This window comes from Silene latifolia, chromosome Y (genome assembly GCF_048544455.1).
Source record: "Silene latifolia isolate original U9 population chromosome Y, ASM4854445v1, whole genome shotgun sequence".
Classification (NCBI taxonomy): domain Eukaryota; kingdom Viridiplantae; phylum Streptophyta; class Magnoliopsida; order Caryophyllales; family Caryophyllaceae; genus Silene; species Silene latifolia.
In genome coordinates this window covers 363,401,499-363,413,824 of record NC_133538.1, presented here as the reverse complement: position 1 = coordinate 363,413,824, position 12,326 = coordinate 363,401,499, and positions in this window count along the sequence as shown.

Below are 12,326 nucleotides of genomic sequence, written 5' to 3'. Positions count from 1 at the left end.
ATTATTTACTCTTGAGGAATACAAAATTATACCAATTTAATCATACTCATCATCGTCGTCGTCGTCCTCCTCATCCTCATCATCATCATCATCATCATCATCATCATCATCATCATCATCATCATCATCATCATCATCATCATCATCATCATCATCATAATCATAATGATCTTCATCTCCAAACCCCTCGTCCCTCCTCCTCCTTTTATCCTCCTCCCTTCTCCTCCTCACCTCCTCTTTCCCCCTCCTCTCCCCCTCTTCTTCCCTCCTCCTCCTCCTCCTCCTCCTCCTCCTCCTCCCCCGACAGTATCTCTTCCACATCATAAGATCAACACATCGACTAAAATCTGATGCATACCCATCAGGAAACTTCAAATTTTGTAACCACTCACACAATACCTTTCTCTTAGCTTTGTCGAGAGTGAAAATGGATGTTGGCTTAGACCCGTCGCCGCGAATGTGTAATTTGGGACGATGATAAAATTTCTGCAAATCTTTTCTAGAAGCAATGCTATTAAATTTTTCACCTTCTACATCCATGATCATGTCAATTAGTTGCTCAAAGAAATTCTTTTCTATGTGCATTACATCCAAATTATGTCTTATCAACATTGTCTTCCAATAAGGAAGGTCCCAAAGAATGCTTCTTTTAAACCAACCGTTTTTCTGCCTTTTCAATTCTTTAAATTCTTCTTCGGTACCATCAACAGGGGATAGTAAATCACATACCGTCTTCCATATCTCATCCCCAGGCACTCATTTCGGAGGGGCATCAAGCACCTCTTTACCATTTCTGAAAGCTTTCTTGTTCCTCCTATGTGGATTTCCCTCTTGTAAGAAGCATCTATGACAATCAAACCAGCTTATTTTCTTGCTATTGGGAAGCTAAAATGCTTTACTTTCTCCCATGTAATAAGGACTTGCTTTTTGTCCTTGTGTAGACCACCCAGATAGCATACCATAGGCGGGAAAATCATTTATTGTCCACAAAAGGGAAGCTTTAAGTTGAAAAATTTGTTTTTTAGACACATCATAAGTTTCCACCCCAACTTCCCACAAATATTTCAACTCCTCCACCAATGGTTGTAAATAAACATCCAAATTACGTTTCAGGCTTTTTGGTCCGAGAACAATAAGTGACAAGAAGATAAATGGTCTTTTCATACATAACCAAGGTGGTAAGTTGTATGGTGTGACCATAACGGGCCAACAAGAATACTTCCTCCCAAAATTACCGAAAGGATCAAATCCATTCGTACACAAGCCAAGTCGTACATTGCGGGGTTCCTTGGCAAATTCAGGATACATCTGATCAAATCGTTTCCATTCTTCCCCATCACTAGGATGACATATCTTCCCCGGAGCACGTGGGTTTTCTTTGTGCCATCTCATTTGTTCTGCAATGTTTTTGGTGGCATAGATTTTTTGAAGTCTTGGAGCGAGAGAAAAGTAAAACAATTAGTTACATGCTATTGGTTTCTTACTCTTTTTGGCCCTCTTACTACCCTTGCCTTTTTTCAACACCAAAACTGTATCTCCTTCAGTTGTCTCATATCTATCCACCCCACAATCTTTGCATTTGCCAAGCAAAGCATCATCTTTCCAAAATAGCATACATCTTTCAGGACATGCATCAATCTTTTCATGCGGTAACTGAAGACCTTTAACTACTTGTTTGGTAGTGTAGAAACTTCGGGTCATGATATTATCATCGGGGAAAGATTCCTCAAGGAACGAGGCAATGCCATCAACAGAAAGAAATGGCATATTAAACTCACATTTCAAGGTAACTAGCCTAGAAGCGGCTTGTAACAATGTCATTCTGCTTCCTTCATACAAAGGCTTTTCTAAGGCTTTTAACATGTCAAGAAAGACTTTTGCTTGTGGGTGTGGCGGTTCTTCTTCACAAATGGTTGTATGGTTATCACTATTAAAAATAGTGGAATCCACAGCATCAACAACCATCTCTCTATATGGGTTCTCATCATTTTGTATTTGTTGGGTGTGAGCTTGTTCATGAATTGGAGAATATGCTTCTCCATGTGAAATCCAATTGTAATAATTTGGCTTAAACCCATTTATAATGAGATGTTCTTCTACTACAATGTCAAGCTGGTATTTCAGGTTTTTGCATTTGGCACAAGGACACCTAAGTTTTTTGTCTACCAAGTCATATTCATCTTGTTGTTTAGAAAATTCAATAAACTCGCTAACACCCTTTATAAATCTAGCGGTAGGACGTCTTTTCTTATTGGAATGGTCTAATCTTCCTTCATACATCCATGAACGTTCCAATCTCTTCATTTTAATCTAAAGAAGACTCCACAATAATTTAAACATTTTTAAAAAATAACAATAATATTACATGCAAAATTTAAACATTATACTCCACATTATACAATAAACATATGAAAACAATATATAAATATTGTCAATAAGTAATCCATCTTCGAATGGGGTCCTTATCACTCCAACCTAAACCCGTCAATGTACGTTTCAAGTCACTAGCAAACACACTTGTAATTTATTAATGAGGAAAAAATTTGGCAGCAATTCCCTTTAGTTCTCCAAATACACATCAATGTTGAATACCTAATTACTCCACATATACATGTATTTAGAGAACATTAAAGGGATCGCTACCACACTAATTCCTCATTAATAAATCACAAGTACGTGTTTACTACCTAAATGACTTGAAACGTACAAAGACAGTCCCAAAATGGGGACTATTCAAGAATTACTCCTAATGAGTAATTCTTGAACGGGTACTAAGTCAACATCAAATCAAACTAACACTAATTTAAAGTTTACGATAAACAACAACACTTGGTACTAAATTAATTAAGTCAATCAATAGCATAATTCAACAACATACTAAAGGTTTCTATCCTAGAGTCCGTAGCATAATTTGAACTAAAATTAGTAAATTTAAAAGGTAAATGGTAAGAGGAGGTTACCTAATCAAGTAAAAGCAAAAATGAAAAGCAAACAAGAAGCAACAGCTACCGCGGACGGTGGTGCTCAGCAGCGCGGTGACAACCCTGGAAAGGGAAAAGAAAAAAAAAAACAAGGTTATTCAACCTCAATTCATCAATAACATGAATTATCAAACTAAATTTATCAAAATCAAGTCCTAAAGAAGGTTCTACTTAGCTAATAGCTAATTTCTCTTAATCCAAAAGACGGTTCCACTTAGCTAATTCCATTAATGCAAAAGACGATTTCACTTAGCTTAATACTAATAATAATAATAAGACGGTTTAATTAGTAATAATAATATTAAGACGGTTCCACTTAGCTTAATACTAATAATAATGAGACGGTTTCACCAAACACAACCCACGACACACCCCACCCACGGCTCACCGCCACCCACGGACCACCGCCAACCATCGCCTCCCACGACCGACCAAACCCCCACCCATAAGCCTAAACCTAAACACAAACCCCCTTAATCATTCCCTTTTAATTCAAACACAAATTAAACTAAATCTAACTATAAATTAATCTAACATACTAACTACAAATAAATCTAACAAACTAACCACAACTTAATCAAACTAACTACAAATTAATCTAACAAATTAAACTAATTAAACTGAAATTAAAAAAAAAAAAACTAACCTAATTAAAGAGAGTGATGGAGGCGGTGAGAACGGTGGTGGAAGTGGCGGTGGAAGTGGTGGTGTGGTTGTGTGGTTGTTCGTCGCCTGTCGCCTCTTTTTTTTTTTTTTTTTTATTTAGAAAGAGTAAAGCAGGAGAGAGAAGGATCTGTTTTCTATAAAAAAATTTGGCGACTGAAAAACAATTTAGCGACTGAATTTCAGTCGCCAAATTGGCAACTACCTTGAAATCAGTCGCCAAATTAGATTCCCTTTTTTAAAAAAACCAGTCGCCGAATTAGCGACTGATTTCAGTCGCTAATTTGTTAATCAGTCGCCAAATTGGCGACTACCATTATCAGTCGCCAAATTTCGGTCGCCTGTTTTAGTTTTTCTTGTAGTGTGAGGTCATGGACCAAGGGCGTCCTGACGCTTTGCTTTTAGAGATGCGCAGTCGAGTGGCTCGTATAAAGAGCAGGATCAGGCACTTGCCTTGTTCCTCTATATGAGTACCACATGATGAGAGGACATCCTGTTCCTGACGGCTGGCCACACCTTTATTTCTACCGGTACCCGGCGGAGGGGTACCCACAACCAGAGAGCGAGGAGGACACAGCTGAGAGGGAGGAGAGACACAGAGCTGACCTAACTGCAGGAGGTCGTCAGAGGAGGAGAGGAGAGGAGGAGACTGACCCCACCTACGAGGTGGTTGACGAGGAGAAGGAGGCTGACGAGTAGCTACTGGTCTACTCACTTCCCCAGTTTGCTGACTGGTTTGGGGAAGTTCGTATATATTGTAAGTATTTTCTACTTTTATTTCTTTTTCATCTCCATTTTATTTATTTCATTTGTTTATATATTGGTTGTATTTTTCCCGTTCCCCATTTATTCTCATTTGGTGTATCTTTGGAGGACAACGAGGGCGTTGTCCGTTTTGGTTTGGGGAGGGTAATGCATCCTTTGAGCCTGCATTTGCATTTGTTTTGCATTCACGTTTATTGCATTTTTGCTTGCATTGTATTTTAATTTCAAAAAATCAAAAAATAAGTCAAAAAATCAAAAAATTCGAAAATTCAAAAGTATTTCACGTTTATTTTTGCATTTAGGTCGAGTCGGAACGATAGATTTCAGTGATGATATTGCACTATAATTTGTCATTTCACTTAAGCCTTGCAACAGATTGTCACCTTATTAGCTTTGTCATTTGCATAATCTACGAAATAATGTTAAAAATACAGCTGATCAAATAGACTTGACCTGATAATTTTAGCAACCTACTTATAATTTTTAAGCTTTAGAACCTTATAACTGGTGTCATTTCAGACCAGTTCATGTAGATTGTGAGTAGTATACTCCTTGCATAGCATGTTTCATTTATTTTGCACGTGTATGAAATTCAATTACTTATTGCCTACATACATTCGGGTTTGTGGATGGTGTCAGATGCATGGAGGCGCTTACATTTCCCCTTTTTTTCATTTTTACTCATTTAACTCCACTATTAGCCATATTAGCCTTTTGGCCCTCTACTACATCCAAACTTAGCCTGTCCTGTCAAGCTAGTTTAGTGTGTTTATGCGGTATTCTGTCTATTGATCCGACTTTGGCTCGTTTTGTATTGTATATGGAGTTGGCAATTTATGAAAGAAGGAAGGAGGATGTGTTGAAAAAATGAAGTTGAAAATGAAAAAAAAAAAATAGAAAACAGAAAGAAAAAGAAAGAAAACCGTGAAAGAAAAAGAAAAGTAAAAAAAAGAAATTTGATTATAGACGGTTTTTACTCCTATGCCTTATTTATATTTTATGAGGAGTATGTTTGGTTGAGTGAGTTGTTGTGCTAAAATAAAGACACTTGTGCTTAATTTTGAGATAGATTAGAATCATATGTTGTCATTTGGTTTTGATTAGGTTGCTAGCTTGACTATTAGCCTCACATTTCCAAAATGTTTTGCCTTTTCTTACTCGTCGCCTCACTTTCCCATATCCTATGTAAGCCCTCGGCTGTGATGGACCTTGTTTGGTTGGAATAAATGTACGGTAGTTAGAATTGTCTATCATATTAGATGCATGCATGTCTATGTGGGTCGTAGTTTAGGTGAGCGACTATTTTTCTTCTTCTCTTATATTCACATACTTACCCTTTGCTTCACGAGAGAAGAGTGACCCGTGAGAGTCCATTATTAAAGGTCTTGCAAGGTCGATAGTTCAGCTTATTAGTAAACATCATACAACTCGTTTGCACTTGACTGTTTTGGCTATAAGTGTCAGTTTCGTTTGCATTAAATTGGTTTAAGTGGACGACTTGTAGGTAGCTCTGAGTTTTCTATTCTGTTCCATTAGTTTGCATTTAGTTTACTCGAGGACGAGTAAAGGTTCGGTTTGGGGAGATTTGATACGTGCATTTTACATAGTCCTTTCTCGTAGTTTTCTCGTAGCTCTTATGCACGTATTTCCTTGTAATTCTCGTAGTTTTGTATTGCAAAATGCCCCAAATAGGCTACTTTGGTTTGTTTTGCCTTAATTGCAGGAACGGACCCGAAAGTAGCGGAATCATGTCTTTTTCAGTCCCCTTAGCATGCATTTAGTGGCTGAGTACTCGATCGAAGTCCTTTCTGTTCGATCGAGTGGATATGGTGGTCATAGATGTTTGATCGAGTCCCTGTTGTACTCGATCGAAGGGTGGCATTATGAGGTTCCTCGATCGAGTGGTTGTTTTACGCGATCGAGAGGTTAGGCGAAGGAAGTGTTCGATCGAGGAGATTCATTCTACTCGATCGAGAGCTTCAATCTTTAGTCATAGGATTTATTTCTTAAGTAATGTTTTTAGGAAAATAAATATCTTCCCTATATAAGGAGAAGACGGGACTAGGTTTAGTTACGCTCTTAACTACTCTTTAATCTCAGAATTACTCTTAAGCAAAGCAGACTCTCTTTCTCTTGCTTTCGTTCGTTGCTTTGCTCTTTAATTTCCGGATCTCAATAATTTGTAATCTCTCTTTACTCTCTTGATTTAATTTAATTCTTCTTTGCGTCTTAATTATTAGTCTCTTAATTATTGTTATTGATTTATGCAATTTCATTCCTTTAATCTCCATATTATATCTTCTATTATAATCGTTGCTATTGTTTCATTCATTACTATAAGTAGCTAATTCCTTTTATGTTAGGATTTGGGGAGCCATATTAGTGAAACAATGATGTTGTAATTGGATTAGATGGTTGATTGTGAGAACTGTTTTATAACAATTGAATTGTAATCGTTTAGTTCAGTGCACACTTCTAAACTAGTTAATCTGGTTAAATTCAGACCTAGATCGGGAGATTGGAATGAACAGACCTGATATGAATAGTAGACTACACTAATGAGGACGAGAGTTAAGTTATTTGTATTTTAGGGCAGAAAGTGGACCGAGAGGACCTTTCCTTTACCCTTCTCATCACATTAGACCGACTGATCTATTTATGACAGAATTGACTAATTACCATGGTGAACCGACATCCTAGCATTTTTCTCCTTATTTGATCACATCCTTTATTTCTCTTTACTGTTTTTATTGCTCTATTCTCTCTGCTTTAATCTCATTCAATAGTTTAGAAAACAAATTCAAACCCCCATTTGTTACCGTGACAAACTAGAATAGCAAGTAGATATAATAGCCTCCTTGTGGACTACGATACCCGACTTACCTCTACTATATTTATTAGTTGAGCCGGTTGGTTTATTTTTGATAGGGTTGCGACAACCGTGTCACCTTGATCATTCAAAAGCAAAGAAAGTTATGCAAGAAGTCCATGATGGTGAATGCGGTCCTCATATGAGTGGGCCAATGATGGCAAAGAAATCATGCGTCTAGGATACTATTGGACAACGATGGAGACAGATTGCATCAAATACGTAAGACATTGCCACAATTACCAGGTCTTCGGGATCGTACAACATATCCCACTGTCTCTACTTTATACAATGACGTCTCCCTGGCCATTTTCTACATGGGGAATCGACATCATCGGGAAGATCACTCCAGCTGGGACGGGTGGTCATGTTTTCATCTTGGTAGCCATCGATTACTTCACAAAATGGGTAGAAGCGGCATCCTATACTGCCTTAACCTCTAAGCATGTGGCCAAGTTCAAACAAATCAATATCGTCTGTCGATATGGTGTCCACATGAAATAATTAATGACAATGGGTCCCATTTTCAAGCCGAAACCGAACAATTGTTGGCCAAATACAAAATCAAGCATCATCATTCCTCACCCTACCGACCTAAGACGAATGGTTCATGAGAGGCAGCCAACAAAAATGTCATCATGATCCTCAAGAAAATGATCGATAATTATCGAGATTAGCCTAGCAAGATACCCTTCGCGTTATGGAGATATCGAACCTCAGTCAGGACGCCCACTAGGGCTACTCCTTTCTATCTAACTTATGGCATGGAAGCTGTACAGCCAGTAGAGCTAGAGATCCCATCTCTACGTATTCTACTCGAAAGCCAAATCCCGGAAGCAGAATGGAATAGAGATAGATATGAAGAACTCGTCCTCTTGGACAAACGAAGACTACGTGACCTGCATAGTGTTCAACCATATCAAGCATGAATTCGAAGAGCTTTCAACAAGAAAGTTAAACCTCGGAACATCAAAGAGGGAGATCTAGTGCTTAAATCTATTCAAACTCTTCTACCAGTCGACCCAAGGGGAAAATTCAAACCTAATTGGGCCGGTCCTTATTTAGTCAAATCCATACCTCCAGGGAGTGTGATTAGAATTACAGATTTAGACGGAAACATGTTTTCAAACCCGACTAATCTAGACCACTCAAACGGTATTACACTTAGAATAGGACTAAAAAACGCTCCACGCGGGACCCGCGTGTCGCTCTTGCGACACCAAATACATGGCGCTGGCCAAACCTCGAGATTCGTGGCACCTCGCTCTTGCGTTTTGGCATTTTTTATTTATCCTCAATATCATCAACATAACTTAATTGCATTTTTTTAAGAGTAAGTAAAGCACCATGCTTATTCCCTATGTTCATTACAAGCTCTTGTTTCGAACATTTATTCTTTTACATTTTCTATTTTCAAACTACATCCTGGGTTTGATTTCATTTTCAATGAATACGTAGGCAATCCTTCACAGGACACAACCCAATCAATTTCTAATTAAAATGTAAATAGAAGGACATTTGCTTTGGCACTTGGAATTCGAAAGAGTAAATAAAGGGAGCTGATTTTAAGTTCCTAACTGAAAGCGATCGATTTATTCATCTATTAGTAATACACCGAATAATATATAAATGCTGAAATAAAATGCTAGGCTAGGATTCCGAAAATCCCGCCATTTATTACAAACGATAATTAATAATAAATAATACAACGACTTAGGCTATTTCTATTCTTCCATGTTTCCTCTGCCTTTGTCATTTCGGTCATACTTCTTATCTCGACCTCGAGGGGAACGCTCTTGCGTTATCTCCAATCTAATCACCAATGGTCTTTCTCGAGGCCTCGTCTTTCCATTTCAATCCACAATTATCTTCTCAACAGGAGAATTCTTTGGTTTCTTCTTCGGGCGAACGACTCGGAATCCAGCTTCTTCTTCTTCTTCTTCGATCAAGTACTTCTCGCACTCTTCCAAGGTGCTGGCCTTGACCCACTGCAAATAAGAGTCTAACACCCACAACGAACCAACCAGGACAGGCATAAACCACATGTTCCTTCGAGTCCAGCACAAAGCCAACTCATGGCAAGACTCAGACGTATGCGCCAAAGCCACCTGTGGAACAGTGTTAAGCTTCGGGATTTTCCGCCTTATGCCAACTTGCCTCATTAGTCTCTCCGAGAAAATATGGACCATGAACTCCAGGCCTGGGATACGAATGGATCAAGTAGGATCCCGGGATGATACTCCTATCAACGCCCTGAGATGCCACCAAGGGACAACCCATCTAATCAACGGACCTCCTTCATTCTTTAGTTTGTTCTTCCAGTAGTTGCAAACTCGAGTGAAATCAACCATATACAACCTCGTCCTCATCACGATCGATCGTGATTGATATCCAGGCACATCAACTGGGGGCTTGATCAATCGCAGCTTTTCCATCAGCCAAATCTACAAAAAGGAGACAAGTATCAATGTCCCCGTCTAAAAAAAACAATAAAAAAAAACCAACAAGAAACGAACAAGAAGGAAATAAGACGGGAGCATTTTACCTGTAAAATGATGGGACTTCCAAGATACGGGAGCTCACAGTTAGCCTTCCGATTATCCAACCCTAAGATAGTCTCTCCTAATACCAAGCAAGCTGGGCTCTTGCGCAGTTCCATTTGCTCGATGATGTCCAAAAACCGCGGGTCACCTCTCATTTCCACGTCAACATGGCCCTTTCAAACAAAACAATGAAGAAGGCAAAACCCGAAGGCTTTGCGCCTCGCAGCAAAAGAAATAGAAGGGTCCTGCCTACATATGAAGCGGTCCATAAAATCAAAAATCCGTACACCCTTGGAAGTTACTAGACGATCAACTTCGGCTTTGGTTAATTGATACGTGCATTTTGTATAGTCTTTTTAGCCTATTTTTGCACGTATTTCCATGTACTTTTGTACTGTTTATATTGCACTATTCCCCGAAATGGCTACTTTGGTTCGTCTTGTCTATTTTGCAGGAATGAACGTGAAAGTAGTGAAATCGTACCACTTTCGTCCTGTTTTGCATACATTTTGAGGAGACGGGATTTTCAGAGCGAGATACTGCATTGGGATGCGTGAAGGAATGGTCTACGGCGATCGGCCTACGAGTTTGGAGTCATTTCGGATGAAGAGCACTCGATCGAAGACTTTTCTTAGTCGATCGAGTGGTTTCTAAGCCGAGGAGGTCGATCGAGCAATCTGACTCAATCAATTCATCGAAATTCAAGGTTACTCGATCGAGTAATATTTCTACTCGATCGAATGGTTTTTTTTTGAAGTTCTCGATCGAATTTGTTTCAAATCGCTCGATCGAGTGGATTGAGGTTTCACGGGCCTTAATTAATCCGTGAATGTTTATTTTCGTTAATGGACTTGTTATTTCTTATTTAAGTTCGAATAATTAGGTCATTTGGGGATCTTATCATCTCTTAATTACGTTTACTGCTACACTCTCTTCTTTTCATCTCTCCTTTAAAAACTCTTCACTGTAACTTTGCTTTCGGGGTTATTTTGCTTTTCTTTACGCCGGAATTCTCGCTATTGTAATCTTTTACTCTCCTTTAATCTTAATCTTTCATTTGTTTGCATTAATTCTCTTGTTTAGTTCTCTTACTTTCTGCCCTAGTATTATTTATGCGATTTAATTATTATTTCAATATGTTTATTATTAGTTCATTCATTATTATTAATCTTGACAATATTGATAGTATGAGTAGCTAATTCATTTCATGTTGGGACTAGGGGATCTATGGTAGAATAATGACGATGTAGCGAATAGGCTAGATGACTTATTTGTGAGATTCTGTACCCATGGTAATTTAACTGTATCACCGACTTAGTTGAGTGCACGCTTCTAAGTTACCCTTTAATCTGGTTAAATTTAATCCGGGATCGGAAGATTGGACTAAATAGACCTGCTATGAACAGTAGACTACCCTGGCGAGGACGGAAGTTAAGTTAGTGGAAATCTAGGATAGAAAGTGGACCGGAAGGACCTTTCAACATCCGTCTCACAATGAGTTATCTAGACTATTTGCAGTTGAGTCATTAGGCTACCGTAGTGAACCGAAATCCCGACATGTTCCCTCTTTATTGATATTCTTATTCCTATTTTCTGCCTTTGTACTACTCTATCTTTATTTCTCTTTCCTTTAAGCCTTTTAGTTTAGAAAACCAAATTTACAACCCCCTATTTATGACCGAATAGACGAACTCTATACAGATATCTTGCCTCCCTGTGGAGATCGACCTGACTTCCCTAGCTATATAGTTAGTTTAGTTAGTTATTTTTGATAGGTATACGACTGCCCTGTCAAATTTTGGCGCCGTTGCCGGGGAAGCAATAGCCCTATCTATTTTTGTTTTGTTTATTTGATCCGTCTCAGGGAATTTTTATTCCTTGAGGCAGTTCTCATTTATCTCTTTTAGCGTTTTGTATGCCTAGGTCAAACAGGTCGGAGTTAGTTTCAGTTGATTCTGAGCCAGAGCGACTATTTAGGCATAGACTTCATCTGAAAAGAGAATCACGAAAGTAAGACTTGATTAATTTCGAACCCGAGCTTCAGCATTTTCTATTTACAGAAGACTAGTCTTTAGGAGAAGACAATCTCAGTTCTGTAAACCAACCAGTTAAGATGCCGAATATTGCGAGTCATTCGGAGCCTAAAGCATCCTCTATTCCCAAGGGTTTCAATCTCCAGACTGAGGATGGCAATACTTTTGACATCCGTCCGTCTTATATCAATCTGGTGGAGAGAAATATCTTTAGAGGTGTGGCAGGTGAAGACCCGAGGAAGCACATGGAGGTCTTTACGGACTACTGTTCTACTATCCCCGCCACAAAGGGGGTAACTCAAGATAAGATTAAGGAGGTGTTGTTTCCTTTTTCTTTGACTGACTCAGCCAGGGAGTGGCTGACCAATTTGGACCGCACGGCCGCAGGGATCACGAACTGGGAGACCCTTGCTCTTGCTTTTTTAAGAGATACTTTCCTCCGCAGCACGCCAATCAGCTGAGGGGAAAGATA